Below are 16250 nucleotides of genomic sequence, written 5' to 3' on the forward strand. Positions count from 1 at the left end.
TGGTCGCTGTCGTCCGATTCTCCTCTTCATGATGTGCCATACATTCTCAATAGGAGACAGATGTGGGCTGGCAGCAGGCCAGTTGAGCACATGCACTCTGTCTACAAAGCCACGCTGTTGTAGCCTGTGCAGAACGAGGCCTGGCATTGTCCTGCTCAAATAAACATGAACTTCCCAGGAAGAGACGCCACCTTGATGAAGATGTCTCTCTAAAATCCCAATATACACCTCTGCATCAATGGTACCTTCACAAACATTCAACTCACCCATGCTGTGGGCACTGATGCACCCCATACCATCACAGATGCTGACTTTTGCATCTTTCTCTGATAAACTGGATGGTCGCGTTCACCTTTGGCACGGACAACTCAACATCCGGTTTTCTCAAAAACAAGCTGAAATGTGACTCATCTGACCACAGCACGTTTCCACTGACTTTCAGTCCATCTGAGATGAGTTCAGGCCCAGAGAAATCAGCATTGTTTCTGCACAGAATTGATAAATGGCTTCATCCTTGCGTAATACAGTTAGATGTTGCATTTCTGGTTGCAGCGGTGGACTGTGTTAAGTGACAACAGTTTTCTGAAGTACTCCTGAGCCCATGTGGCTATATTTGTCACATCAGCATGACAGTTTCTCAGGCAGTGCCGCCTGAGGGCTGGATGGTCGCACACATTCAACAGTGGTTTCTGACCTCGCTCTTTACGCACTGAGATGTCTCCGAATTCCCTGAATCTTTTCACAATATTATGCACTGTAAATTCTGAAAGACCTAAAAGTCTCTGCAATCCTTGTGTTGAGAAATGTTCTTTTAAAATTGACAAATAATTCTCTCGTGAATTTTGGCACAAAGGGGTGAGCAATGCTCCATCCTTGCTTGCAAAGACTGAGCCTTTGGTGCTGCTCCTTTTATACCCAATCATGTTTCCATGGAACCTGATTATTGTGGAATTTTCCAAAATGGTGTTACTTGAATATACTATAAACTGTTCAGTCTTATTTTGTCTCGGTCCCAACTTTTTTGAGTGTGTTGCAGGGATCAAATTCTAACTTTGTTTATATTTACAAAATGCAATTAAGTTGGTCAGTAAAACAATTGAAAATATTTTCCTTGTACTTTTGTCAGTTAAATAAAGGCTCACGTGAATTAAGAAAGCAGAGATTTTTGTTTTCATTACATTTTGGGAAATCTCCCAACTTTTCTTGAAACGGGGTTTGTACATGTCCACAACGCTTCCACACTTTCTTCCACCCCCTTTACTTTAATGACCTGGTGCTGAAAAATCCACGTCCAAGACCCGTTGTCGTTACATAGAGATACTTTGGAGCGCTGGAAAGACACTTCGGATTCCACAGTAGCCTCTGAATTGTCCATCCACCTCCACTGTGATTGGCTGGTAGTGAATAAATGTGAACTAGAAATGGGTAAGAGGTCTGACTGCATGCCTCACACCTTGTCCTCAACCATACTTATGATAGAAAGTCCAATAACTAATCAGTTTAACATAATTCCCCACAGTGACATGGAAGTGCCATTCTTTTTAAACCAATCGGTTTTCCATTTATCCCAATCTTTAACTAATTTGGCTTCCATTACAGAGTCCAAAGTTGTCAATCTTGCTGTGAGTGACTCAGTAATGTTTTGGATCCATCGCTTTCTTGGCGTTCCAACAGATCTTTTAGTTGTAGGTTTCCAGATGAATCATTTCTTTGGTATTCGCTGGTCCTCCATTCTCATCACATGTCCAAACTACCCACACTAAGCACACTCCACAAAAGTGAGGACACACTCCACACCCAGTTCTTGCCTGATTTTTTCATTCCTGATTTTGTCGAGTTTGGTTACACCTTTGATCATTGAGACCTCTCATCTCCACTGCCTGTACCCTACTCTTGGTCTTTGATGTAAGGGTCCATGTTTCGCAGCCATAATGTAGTATTGGTTGTAGGATAGTCTTATATATGCATATTTTCACTTTTTGAGGTATGCGTTTGTCTTTTAGGAGGGGAAAGAGCAGGTTCACATTTTTGCCATATTCCTTGATTCACACCAAAACAGCATTCTCATGTGTAGCCTTGCTGTCAAAAATATTCCCCAAGTATTTAAATTGATTGACTTGCTTCAGGATGACTCCAGCTTCCACTTTCATCTCCTTGGAGTGCCTTGATACTGCCATCACCTTGGTTTTTCCTTGGTTTAATTTTAATCCATGTTCCTTTCGCACCATGTTCCACACTAGGACAGAGTTGGTCAAGGTCAGTGGGTCAGACTTGATAACTGCTATGTCATCAGTGAAAGGAAATTTGTCTTTCATTTCATGATCCCTTTGTCTTTCCCTCTTGTTGACAGTTTTAATAACTTGATCCATCAATATGATGAACAGAAGAGGTGATCCTACTGACTCTTGTCTCACACCAGTCACAACATCGAACCACAACTCGCAAGAAACAAGAGGCCACACATCAGTCCTGTTTGTGATGTAAAAACTTTGTATCACACTTCTTAATTTGTGGGGAATCTGGTATTCTGCTTGACTAATGGCCTTCCACAATTTGTAGTGGGGAATTCAATCAAAAGCTTTTTCAAGGTCAAGGAAAGCTAGGCAAAAAAAAAAAAAAAAAAAAATATATATATATATATATATATATATATATAAGAGAAAGCTCTGCGATAACCTGGCGACTTGTCCAGGGTGTACCCCGCCTCTCACCCATAGTCAGCTGGGATACGCTCCAGCTTGCCTGCGACCCTGTAGAACAGGATAAAGCGGCTAGAGATAATGAGATGAGATTATATATATATATATATATATATATATATATATATATATATATATATACACACACACACACACAGTGGTGCTTGAAAGTTTGTGAACCCTTTAGAATTTTCTGTATTTCTGCATAAATATGACCTAAAACATCATCAGATTTTCACACAAGTCTTAAAAGTAGATACGGTAAAGAGAACCCAATTAAACAAACGAGACAAAATATTATACTTGGCCATTTATTTATTGAGGAAAATGATCCAATATTACATATCTACGAATGGCAAAAGTATGTGAACCTCTAGGATTAGCAGTTAATTTGAAGGTGAAATTAGAGTCAGGTGTTTTCAATCAAGGGGATGACAATCAGGTGTGAGTGGGCACCCTGTTTTATTTAAAGAACAGGGATCTATCAAAGTCTGATCTTCACAACACATGTTTGTGGAAGTGTATCATGGCACGAACAAAGGAGATTTCTGAGGACCTCAGAAAAAACGTTGTTGATGCTCTTCAGGCTGGAAAAGGTTACAAAACCATCTCTAAAGAGTTTGGACTCCACCAATCCACAGTCAGACAGATTGTGTACAAATGGAGGAAATTCAAGACCATTGTTACCCTCCCCAGGAGTGGTCGACCAACAAAGATCACTCCAAGAGCAAGGTGTGCAATAGTAGGCAAGGTCACAAAGGACCCCAGGGTAACTTCTAAGCAACTGAAGGCCTCTCTCACATTGGCTAATGTTAATGTTCATGAGTCCACCATCAGGAGAACACTGAACAACAATGGTGTGCATGGCAGGGTTGCAAGGACAAAACCACTGCTCTCCAAAAAGAACATTGCTGCTCATCTGCAGTTTGCTAAAGATCACATGGACAAGCCAGAAGGCTATTGGAAAAATGTTTTGTGGACGGATGAGATCAAAATAGAACTTTTTGGTTGAAATCAGAAGCGTTATGTTTGGAGAAAGGAAAACACTGCATTCCAGCATAAGAACCTTATCCCATCTGTGAAACATGGTGGTGGTAGTATCATGGTTTGGGCCTGTTTTGCTGCATCTGGGCCAGGACGGCTTTCCATCATTGATGGAACAATGAATTCTGAATTATACCAGTGAATTCTAAAGGAAAATGTCAGGACATCTGTCCATGAACTGAATCTCAAGAGAAGGTGGGTCATGCAGCAAGACAACGACCCTAAGCACACAAGTCGTTCTACCAAAGAATGGTTAAAGAAGAATAAAGTTAATGTTCTGGAATGGCCAAGTCAAAGTCCTGACCTTAATCCAATCGAAATGTTGTGGAAGGACCTGAAGTGAGCAGGTCATGTGAGGACTGTATATATTATTTTCCTACACACACACACATACATATATATATATATATATATATATATATATATATATATATATATATATATATAAACTGCTAGCTGGTTTAAACTGATTTATACCCCAGAACTCAAAAGGTGCTGAGTAATGTTCTAGAACAGCAGCTCTGACAGCAGCGAGAGCAAGTCACATTTTTACGTCCTGTATTCCGTATAAATTCAATTGATCTAATACGCTATTGTTTCCATAGTAACAACATGCACAATGATGTTGACATATGGTAGATACTCCACATAAATAGGCTTACAAATGCGTGCAATTATTGATATTGCGATATTTTCTGTGAGGAGAGTTTTGAAAAGAGACTCCAGCGTCAGCATACTGTAACGTTCAGAGATAAAGCCGTAGCTTTATGTTTTTGACAGAGGGCTTTGCAGTTTCTCAGTAGCTACATTTGTTTTGAAAGGCTAGTGAGGAAATAACTGTTTGAATATGTTGTGTATATGTACAAACTGTATGGGCGCTGTGTGAGACCGCTGCCTCTCCAGTAGCTCTGTAGTTTTTAGCTCTTTAAACCTCTTTTTTCCACCTTTTTTAACTTTTTTGCTCTTCTTACGAAGACATAGTGTGTTTAACTATATAACATGGATATATTTAACTTTAACATGCAACCAGGAGCCAGTTTTCTCACTGATTCGAGAGAGGAGCTGCTGGCCCTGAAAACAATGGGACGAGCCAGGATACGACACCGCATCCTGGCCGAGCTGAGGAGGAAACCCAGGGGCTGCAAGGCTGGAGCTAAGCTAAAGGCTAGGCTAGCGGACAACCGGCGGCGCTACAAACCATCCATTCCCTCCGTTATCATGGGGAATCTGAATTCACTGCCGAATAAAGTCGACGAGCTATCCGCACTGAACAACCAGCGGATTTACCGGGAGAGCAGCTTATTTATCTTTACGGAGACATGGCTAACACACCTTGTACCGGATGCTAACGTGGACCTGCAGGGATTCACTGCTGTGAGGGCCGACAGAGACACTAACACATGCGGGAAAAGCAAAGGTGGGGGACTCATCGTTTAACAACCGCTGGTGTAACCCGGGACATATCTCCGTAAAGACAGTTTTATGTTGCCCGGACTTGGAGCTGCTAGCAGTTAGCCTGCGGCCATATTATCTGCCGAGGGAGTTCAGTCACGTGATCACCATCTGTGTTTACATCCCTCCGAAGGCAGATGCAGCCGCTGCATGTGAGAGTATTCACTCTGTCACAGCAAGCCTGCAGACAGCACCCTGAGGCATTTATCATCATTTCTGGGGACGCTACTTTGGCTGCTTTTTACCAGGCTGTGGATTGTCCAACAAGGAACAACAGGACAATTGACTTGCTGTATGCTAATGTGAGGGATGCATACAGAGTCACACCCCTCCCCCCCTAGGGATGTCTGACCACAACCTGGTTCTTCTACAGCCGAAGTACACCCCCCTGGTTCAAAGGCAGCCTGCAACAACTAGCTCCATCAGGAGGTGGCCCCCTGAAATGGAAGATGCCCTCAGAGACTGCTATGACATCATGGACTGGGATGTGCTGCTTAGCCCACACTGTGAGGACATAGAGGGGCTGACACACTGACAGATTACCTCAACTTCTGTGCAGACGTGGTCTCCCCCACTAAGACTGTACGGTGTTACCCTAATAACAAGCCATGGGTAACACAGGAAGCCAAAGCTGTCCTCAACAGGAAGAAGGCTGCCTTCAGGAGCAGGGATAGGGAGGCGATGAAAGCAGCACAGCAGGAGGTGAAACGCTGCATGAGGGAAGCTAAGGACAGCTACAGGAGAAAGGTGGAGCAGAAGCTGAAGGAGAACAGCATGAGGGAGGTCTGGGAAGGTGTGAAAACCATCACAGGCCACAATACAAAGACCAGAGTCGTTGAGAGGACAGTGGAGAGGGCGAACGAGTTGAATGACTTCTTCAATTGGTTCAACCAGCCCACGTCCCCCCCACCCTCTCCCTCACTGCAGCCATCTCTCCTTCTTCCCTCAACACACCTCCCCCCAGTCATCACAGCAGCCCCCCCCCCCAACACAGACTCCTCTATGCATTACTGCAGACCAGGTCAGAGGTTAACTGAGGAAGCTTCACCCCAGGAAAGCAGCAGGCCCGGACAATGTGTCCACGATTACTGAAGACCTGTGCTGCTGAACTGGGTGAACCACTCCAACGCATCTTCAACCTCAGCCTGTAGCTGGGGAGAGTGCCAACCCTCTGGAAGACATCAGGTATCGTTCCAGTTCCCAAAAAGAATCGGCCCAGCGAGCTGAACGACTTCCGACCGGTGGCGCTCACTTCACATCTGATGAAGACGTTGGAGCGGCTCTTCCTCAGCCTCCTCAGACCCCAGGTACAACATGCCCAGGACTGTCTGCAGTTTGCGTACCGGGCAGGTGTTGGTGTGGAAGACGCCATCCTCTACCTGCTACACCGAGCCCACTTGCATCTGGATAAGGGAAATGGCACAGTGAGGATCCTCTTCTTGGACTTCCCGAGTGCCTTCAACACCATCCAGCCCCTACTGCTTCAGGACAAACTGAACAGGATGCGAGTGGACCCCTGCCTGGTCACCTGGATCTCCAGCTACCTCACTGACAGGCCGCAGTACGTCAGGCTGAAGGACATCATGTCTGACATTGTAATTAGCAGCACCGGAGCACCCCAGGGCATGGTGCTGGCCCCACTTCTCTCCACCCTGTACACCGCAGACTTCTACTACACCTCGGAGCTGTGTCACATTCAGAAGTTTGCTGATGACACAGCCATCGTTGGGTGTATCAGTGACGACAGAGAGGAGGAGTATAGGAGCCTGGTGTGTGATGCAACAGGAACCATCTGCAGCTCAACACCTCGAAGACCAAGGAGCTGGTCATTGACTTTGGGAGGTCCAGACCAAGGTCACGACCAATTCTGATTGAGGGAGTCGAGGTGGAGGCTGTGGATTCCTACAAGTACCTCAGGCTGTGGCTGGACAGCAAGCTGGACTGGACTTGCAACACCAATCACTTATACAGGAAGGGACAGAGCAGGCAATACTTCCTTAGGAGGCTGCGGTCCTTTAATGTCTGCAGGAAACTCCTGTGGATGTTCTATCTGTCTGTGGTCGCCAGTGTCCTGTTTTACACCGTGGTGTGCTGGGGGGGCAGCACATCCAAGAAGGACACATCCAGGCTGGACAAACTGATCAGGCGGGCCGGCTCTGTGGTCAGCATGAAGCTGGACTCTCTGGTGACGGTGGCAGAGAAGAGGTCTATGGACAAACTATTGAACATCATGGACGATGCCAGTCACCCTCTGCACACCGTCATCAGCAACCAGAGGAGCCTGTTCAGTGACAGAATGCTCCTTCCCAAGTGCAGGACGAACTGACTTAAAAACTCCTTTGTCCCTCACGCCATCAGACTGTACAACTCCTCTCTGGGGGGGAGGAGGGGTAACAGGAGGACAGAGGACGGGAAGGAGCAGTAGCCTAGCCTAACAATAAGCAATACTGGACAATGTGCAATATAATGTGCAATATAAAGTGCAATATCTTTCCTGCTCCCCCCCCCACACACACACACACTTACTCTAACCCCACTTCTCCCCCCTCCCCCTTCCTCTCTTCCCCATATCTTATTCTTTTATATTTGTATATGTAAATACTTAATTTATTTTAATTTATCTATACGTTTTTCTCTATTTCTTTTCTCTGTTTATCTGTAATGATGCTGCTGGAATCTTAATTTCCCTGAGGGAACCCTCCCAAAGGGATCAATAAAGTTTTATCTAATCTAATCTAATCTAATCTAATCTAATCTAATCTAATCTAATGTTCTAATGTAAGTGATAACAGGAACTAACATGCTTTGAAGACGTTTCCTAACATTAAATGCAACTATAAGCCATATTGCTGTGTCTGCAAAACAAGTTAGTTCCTGTTCTCGCTTACTTTATCTAGCAACTACAAAAGGTTTTTCCCTCAACAGTCTCTCTCTCTCAAAAAATTACAGCTAGTCATTTTTCTGAACGGAAAGCGTAAACTCCTCTTTCCTGAAGACTTTCCTGTGCAGGGAAACTGTACAAAGCACTACGACTGTAACAAAGTGCTGACACATGAGAATAAATATCTCCTAAGAGAAAAACTTCACGACATCAACAGTTAAATGTGGTGGGGGTTTTTGTTAAACAACAAATTTTTTAAAAATCTGTTTATTATTAGTCTTAGATTATGTGGCTTGTCCACCGTACAAGTCTCTATGAATGAGCTGTTACTATAGAAACAATAACATATCAGTGCAAGCGCATTAATATTAAATGAGCTACAGTGTCTTGCAAAAGTATTCATCCCCCTTGGTGTTTGTCCTGTTTTGTCGCATTACAAGATGAAATTAAAATGGATTTTTTGGGGGGTTAGCACCATTTGATTTACACAACATGCGTACAACTTCTCATCTCATTATCTCTAGCCGCTTTATCCTGTTCTACAGGGTCGCAGGCAAGCTGGAGCCTATCCCAGCTGACTACGGGCGAAAGGCGGGGTACACCCTGGACAAGTCGCCAGGTCATCACAGGGCTGACACATAGACACAGACAACCATTCACACTCACATTCACACCTACGGTCAATTTAGAGTCACCAGTTAACCTAACCTGCATGTCTTTGGACTGTGGGGGAAACCGGAGCACCCGGAGGAAACCCACGCGGACACGGGGAGAACATGCAAACTCCACACAGAAAGGCCCTCGTTGGCCACGGGGCTCGAACCCGGACCTTCTTGCTGTGAGGCGACAGCGCTAACCACTACACCACCGTGCCGCCCGCGTACCACTTCAAAGGTGAAAATTGTTGCTTTTTTGTGACACAAACAATAAGTAAGATATATATATAAAAAAAAAAAAACAGAAATCTGGAGTGTACATAAGTATTCACCCCTTTTGTATGAAACCCTTAAATAAGAGCTGCTCCAAACAATTCACTTCATAAGTCACATAATTAGCTGATTAAGATCCACCTGTGTGCAATCAAAGTGTCACAACAAAGGACACCAAAGACAACACTGAAGGAGCTGCAAAGATCCACAGTGGAGATGGGAGTATCTGTCCATAGGACCACTTTAAGCCGTACACTCCACAGAGCGGGGCTTTATGGAAGAGTGGACAGAAAAAAGTAATTGCTTAAGAAACCATCTTTGGAGTTTGCCCAACAGCATGTGGCAGACTCTCCAAACACATGGAAGAAGATTCTCTGGTCAGATGAGACTAAAATTTAACTTTTTGGCCATCATGGGAAATGCCATGTGCGGTGCAAACCCAACACCCTGAGAACACCATTCCTACAGTGAAGCATGGTGGTGGCAGCATCATGCTGTGGGGATGTTTTTCATCGGCAAGGGCAGGAAAGCTGGTCAGGACTGAAGGAAAGATGGATGGCACTAAATACAGGGCAATTCTGGAGAAAAACCGGTTTGAGTCGGCCAGAGGTTTGAGACTGGGACGAAGGTTCACGTTCCAGCAGGACAATGACCCTAAACATACTGCTAAAGCTACACTGGAGTGGTTTAAAGGGAAACATTTAAATGTCTTGGAATGGCCTAGTCAAAGCCCAGACCTCAATCCAACTGAGAATCTGTGGCATAACTTGAAGATTGCTGTTCACCAACAGAACCCATCTAACTTGAAGGAGTTGGAGCAGTTTTGCCTTGAGGAATGGGCAAAAATCCCAGTGGCTAGATGTGCTAAGCTAACACAGACATACCCCAAGAGACTTGCAGCTGTAATTGCAGCAAAAGGTGGCTCTACAAAGTATTGACTTTGGGGGGTGAATACCTATGCACACTCCAGATTTCTGTTTTTTCCTCTTAATTATTGTTTGTGTCACAATAAAACAACAATGTGCACCTTTAAAGTTGTGTAAATCAAATGGTGCTAACCCTCCAAAAATCCATTTTAATTCCAGCTTGTAATGCGACAAAACAGGACAAACACCAAGGGGGATGAATACTTTTGCATGACACTGTATGTAAAAATTCACGATTCAATATGATTCACAATACTGGGTTCATGATTTGATTTTCCCATGATATGTTTGAAAAGTATTAAACGAAGAGAATTTTATTCCCAGAAAAATGCAGGATTTATTTTTCTGTTTATCAACTTAAATAGTCCTTTTGTTAAATAAATAAATAAATAAATAAATAAATAAACTTGTATTTCATTTTCTTAATAACCAACAATAATTATTTACCCACATTTGTAAATGCTGGAGTAAAATATAATAGCCTATAAATTAAAATATTCCTTTTATTAAAAATGAAAAACCTAATAACAAATAGGCCTTTTCTAAATAAACTTTTATTCACATTTCTCCTCCTTTCATTTTCTTTAGCTTTCCTCAGTCTGTAAAAAGAGAGCTCAGATTTCTTGTTAAATCTATTTGTACACAATCACACTGCAGCTTTTTCCCTTTTTAGATGTGCTTTTTTTGTTTTCTCGTGGCGTTAGAGCTGCGTTACTTCTGCCTAGGGTGAAGCCATGTGTCTTCCCACCATTTTACACCCTCTGCTCTCTAAACAATACAGTTGCAGTGAAGAAAAATTAAGACATTATGCAGCTTGATAAACGTCACAATTTTTTATTTCATCAATTCAAAGTCATAAATTTGCATTGCGATTTATCGTCACATGATATATCGTTACATGACTAACGTTCATGCTACAGCTAGAACTATTGTCTGAGCCACGTTGTCATTAAAAAAAAAAAAATAATAATAATCATAAAGGCATCCCTTCTGACCAATCAGTTTGGAAAATTCAATCAAGCTCGTATACTTTCATTTAACAATAGACCACGTTGTGTTTTACAGGGATGAGAGTCTTCTGCTTTTCGGCGGATTTCTGCTTTTTCTGAGTAAAAACCAACCTTTTTATATTATGCCAAATCCGTTGAGAAGTTTTTTTTTAAATTAATTTTGGGGGGTTGGGGTATGTTCCTTCATGTTGTTCAAACTTTATTAACTCCAACGATGCTTACACATTATTTGTAAGTCGCCATCTTTAGTCTCTTAATCTCGTTGAATGTGATGTAAAATTCGTGTTATCTACATTGTTATTGGTCAAAACATCGATGTCGAGACCATAATAGCCAATCAAAACAGTTTTTACAAAGACACCCATAGCCGTTTTCTTTTATCAAAACTTGCACATGTTCGTGAGCTGCATATCAAAAATACTTTCCTCTAATCGGCGTGTTTTCTCAAGATGCCGAATACTATTGACAAGCGAGATGAAGCGAAGGTACGTGAAATTGATGCTGGTATAAAAAACAAGTTTAGCAAAGCAAAAGGAAAGCGAGAGAGGAGTGTGAGAGAGAGCAGAAGAGAGCCAGGTTAGAGCATGTAAAAGCACAGGAGGCGCTGGCTAATGAAAGAAAAAGGAAAAAAGAGAGGACTGATGAGCTTTTGGCTTTGGCCAAGAAGCTGAAGAAGAATTCAAAATGATGTAATGAAAATTTGTTTCAAAAATAACTGGAAACTGTAAACAACTTAACTGTAAAAAGTGTGAATAGGCATATGCGCTTCCTTTTGAAGAAAACATACAAGTGATGTGGACAATAAGATAAAGACAGTCCCCATAAAATACGCATTTGTTTGATTCAGTACATTGAATATATGATCATTCGAATTATAGCCGACAGTGTTGATAACTGTATAACTTTTAAAGTTTAAATAGACACTGTGAAGAAATCATATACAAGTAATGTATATGTTTTTATTTAATTCAATATATTGAATATATGGGTGGCATGGTGGTGTAGTGGTTAGCGCTGTCGCCTCACAGCAAGAAGGTCCGGGTTCGAGCCCCGTGGCCGGCGAGGGCCTTTCTGTGTGGAGTTTGCATGTTCTCCCCGTGTCCGCGTGGGTTTCCTCCGGGTGCTCCGGTTTCCCCCACAGTCCAAAGACATGCAGGTTAGGTTAACTGGTGACTCTAAATTGACCGTAGGTGTGAATGTGACCTCTGTGTCTATGTGTCAGCCCTGTGATGACCTGGCGACTTGTCCAGGGTGTACCCCGCCTTTCGCCCGTAGTCAGCTGGGATAGGCTCCAGCTCGCCTGCGACCCTGTAGGACAGGATAAAGCGGCTAGAGATAATGAGATGAGATGAGAAGTATGAAAATAGACATCAGGTGTTTTAATTAACTACAGCTCAGATTGCAGGAAATAGGGTGTGTAAGGTCTCATTTTGAAAAAAAATTTCACAGAGGGTGTCCCCCTGGACCCCCCTTATTACTTCAGGCGCCTTCGGTGCCTTCAGGACATTTTACAGATTTTCTGCTTTTTTTCATCAGGACCCACTCTCATCCCTGGTTTTATTCCTCAGCTGGTTGGTCAGTTTGAGCTGCTTTTCTCTTTCGAGTCAGCACAGTGGAGCTTTTTATACGGAATCAGTGATTATAGACTTAACAGCTAAGTACATTTTAAAATTAAGGTGGCCATTCACAGTAGGTTTAAATCGTAATAGGAGACGAGTTGGAAATGAGTCGTGCGAGCGTTGTGCTTTAATCAAGTGCTGAGAAAAGTTCAAAAGCCTCAAATTATGTTTTCCATTAGACAGTGTGACTCCGTACAATCTTTCTCAAGAAGCCGGAATAAAAACATCAACATCCCGAGCTCAGAAAAAGTGCTGACGTTTTCTTCCATCGTACAATAAAAGTTCACCTTCACGCACTATCATACCCGCGTCCTTGCTCGATGGACAGCGAAGGTCCTCTTATTGTTCTGAAAGACTGTGAAAGCTCACACCTCTTCACCTCTGAAGAAGCAGAACAAGCCCTTTCGCAGAGCAGCCTGGATCGAGTTTAAAGGAATACACCAGAGTTGTTTTCAAGCCAATTTTCCAAATCTGTAGCGTGTATGTGATTATCACAGACAACACATTTCTTTGTACCCATAAAAAAAAAAAAAGGCTGTTTACTCAAAACTACCTTATCTTTGAAGTGCAGTGGCTGTGGTCTAAACAGTCAATAAGTCTTAAAAGGAAAACTGAATATTACATTCAAAAGTTGTTCTAAATCTTTAAAACTTCTGTTCATCTAAAGGTCTCATCCTGAGAGTTTTATTTTTTAGACTGCAATAGTCGGCGTATCAGGCGCTCGCTGGCCGTGCTGTGAAAATTGTCCATGCAGACGCTCATCCAAGTTTCCAAATCTGTCATTGCTTAATTCTTGAATATTTTCTATCGTGAATATTATCATTAAAATGCTTATAATCTCTGCTTTCCAAAGAAATGTATCTGGTTAAGATCGGTTCAGTACTTTGGGAGTAACGGCAGGTTGAAGTCGGTGCAACAGAGTTCACTCTCTGCTCGCGGGACGTCGGGAAACTGCCGGTGATTTTTGAGTAGCGGGAAAGCGGTCAGTCTCTCTCTCTCTCTCCTGATCGGTTTCCGACTGGATTACACGTCAGTATCAATCAGATAACTTTTATAGGGACGTTCTCTCGCTCTCACTGTTTCTGATGAAGGATTCAGCAAAATTTTCCGTCTGCTAGTTTTGCACTGTAAAAAACAGAATTACGCTTTGTTCAAGTAATTCCATATTCACAATTGAATGGACAAGAAAATATGAATAATTATTAACGAACAGAAAAATCCACATCAAACTGATAGGGTGCACCTCAATGATGTGTAAATATACAATAGTGAATAATCTGAATTGAAAATACATAATTGCCACAGGTGTTTATTCAGCGCATGCTCTTAATGACCAAGACACGGGGTTTCCTCTCCCAAATGCAAGGGCTGGGCAATGTGGTTCTCTCTCCGGTTGAAGTTCATGTTGTCGTGGCTCAGGTGGATAAGGCGCCATACCATAAATCCGGGGACCCGGGTTCGATAAAAAAAATTGTGATAACCTCAATTGCCTTTTTGTACTACTGTGAATGCCACTGTTCAGCAAAAAGAGAAATCTATGTTGGCAGAATGAGGAATTGAAAATTGACAATTAGGAATTCTTAATAAAGATAACAGTGTTATCATAGTTTGGATTATCATGGGTACATCGTTGGCAAAACATAAAATTCTTAATGCAGACGGTTGCCTTGAAATTTCAAGTATTCTCAACTATTCTTTTTTTACAGTGTGATGTTATGATTCACGGGAAACTCTGAAGTGAGTTTTCAGAGCTTTACCTACTTATTTTTTCAAATCAAACCAATTCATGTAAATAAATAACTATTTTAGAGTAGAACTGGAGTTGTTTTGATGAAAAATATTGGGATCTTAGTGGTCGGAATGAGATTTAAAAACACCGGAAGTCAGAAATGCGAGTGTCAATTTCAATATCTGCCTCAGGCGGATAATTGTTTTAGTATAAGGCCAAATAAAAAAAAATAGTGTGTTTCCGGTAACCCGACCGATCGAGAATTTCGGCGGCGAAATTGCCGACCGTAAAGTTTTTATTACAAATTTCCCTCGATATTTTAGTGTAAGCGGCGTTAGTTTGTCATAATTTTTTGTTTCAACGCATTCAAGTTGTGAAAGAAACGATAAAAAGTAAAATGTTTCGCCACTTCTGTCAGTCCTCCTGCATAAACATGGAAGCGCACTTGTATACTGAAGGAGGAAGGGAAAACTGAGCCGAGCCGCCATTTTGAATCCTCATTCAAGGCTGTAATGCAAATTGCTTCCTCTTCAGTATACAAGTGCACTTCCATGGCAGGGAAAAACACTACATTTTGCCGCCTATGTAGTCCCCTATTTATACAAATAGGAGTCATTCAGGATTCAGCCATGTTTTTGCTCGGTGTTTTTGCTCGACCCAAGTTCTACAGTAGGCTAGGCGAGGCCGTCTGCTTTTAATGGAAGTAGCCGAGCCTAGGACGTTATTTTCACGTTATTTCTTGATAAGGTGTTTTCATGTTATTACATGAAAATATCATGAAATAACGTGATAATTTCGTATCATGAAATTACGTGATGTTATTACATGATAAATATATTGTAAAAACGTGATAACTTTGTTAACAATATCTTTTCACATAATTACTTGATTCTAAGCCAATTTTTTTTGAGTGTGGCAGCAATACGCTTCCGCAGATCATAACTCGAACTCTTGCGATATTTTTTTTTTATTCGTTTAAAGATTTAAAACACATTTTATTATGGTGTGTGGTATAAAGGATTCTGTGCCAAAGTACTATTTTGTAAGATGTTTACTTGTGTTAATTTTTTCGAACAAAATTAAAAAAAATTAAGAAAAAAAAAAAACTTTTTCCTACCTACCGACCTTATTTTAGTATTTCATGTTACCTGAAACACACTATCTTTTTTTTTTGGCCTAAATACACCGGTGATTATTTTAAAAACATTAAAAAATCATATCAAAAAACATTTATTTCAAAGTTCAAAACAACAACGTGGCGCAGACTTGTCACTTATCTACGCCCGATCGCATAAAATACTTTGTTTTGAAATCAATAAAATAAAATCACAATCCCAGCTTACCGCTGAATAGTTTTAGACCAACATTCATAGCGCCTTTAGTGCTTTTAGGAACAGCATTTTCTTTCATAATTTGTAATTCTTCCTCACTTACGGTGACGAAGCGACTGGCTGCCATATTGCCGAGGTGATTATCGAGAAATAGTCTGAATTTCTCGACCAATCAGCGCGTACGGTTTCCTATAATCATTTGCATATTTATACGAAAAATATACAGTATATTTGTCCTGAGGGTCTGCAAATTTTTGCACTCAAGTCCAAATGTGTTTTAAGTAAACACGTTTTCCGTTCTCAACACAGGGAAACGCTGAAAAATCAGGTCCTACAGATGCTAGAGAGGCGACGGAGATGGGAGATCAAGCTGAAAAACTGACCAAGTTGAAAAGTAAGTCAGCTGCAAATACAATTTTACCGCTGGAACTTTTTGAAGAAGTTATACAAACTACATGTAAACAGAAAACAAACTGGAAACAATCCTCCGGGTGTGTTGAGCGAGTGTGTAGTGAAGTCTGCAGTAGAGTAACAGTGTGTGTGTGTGTGAGAGAGAGATGGAATGTGCTTGCTCTGTGGGGATGCGGTCCTGTGCGATGAGGACATGCAGGGCGGAAATGTAAAGTAAAA

The 16250-nt window shown here is 41.9% G+C and overlaps 1 protein-coding gene across 1 annotated transcript in view; it reads right to left on the reverse strand.

Moving 5' to 3' along the window:
- Positions 1–16250, reverse strand: part of sik2b (salt-inducible kinase 2b) — a 130220-nt gene that overhangs the window by 40912 nt on the left and 73058 nt on the right. The window lies entirely within an intron of this gene.

Source organism: Neoarius graeffei, chromosome 17 (assembly GCF_027579695.1).
Source record: "Neoarius graeffei isolate fNeoGra1 chromosome 17, fNeoGra1.pri, whole genome shotgun sequence".
NCBI lineage: Eukaryota > Metazoa > Chordata > Actinopteri > Siluriformes > Ariidae > Neoarius > Neoarius graeffei.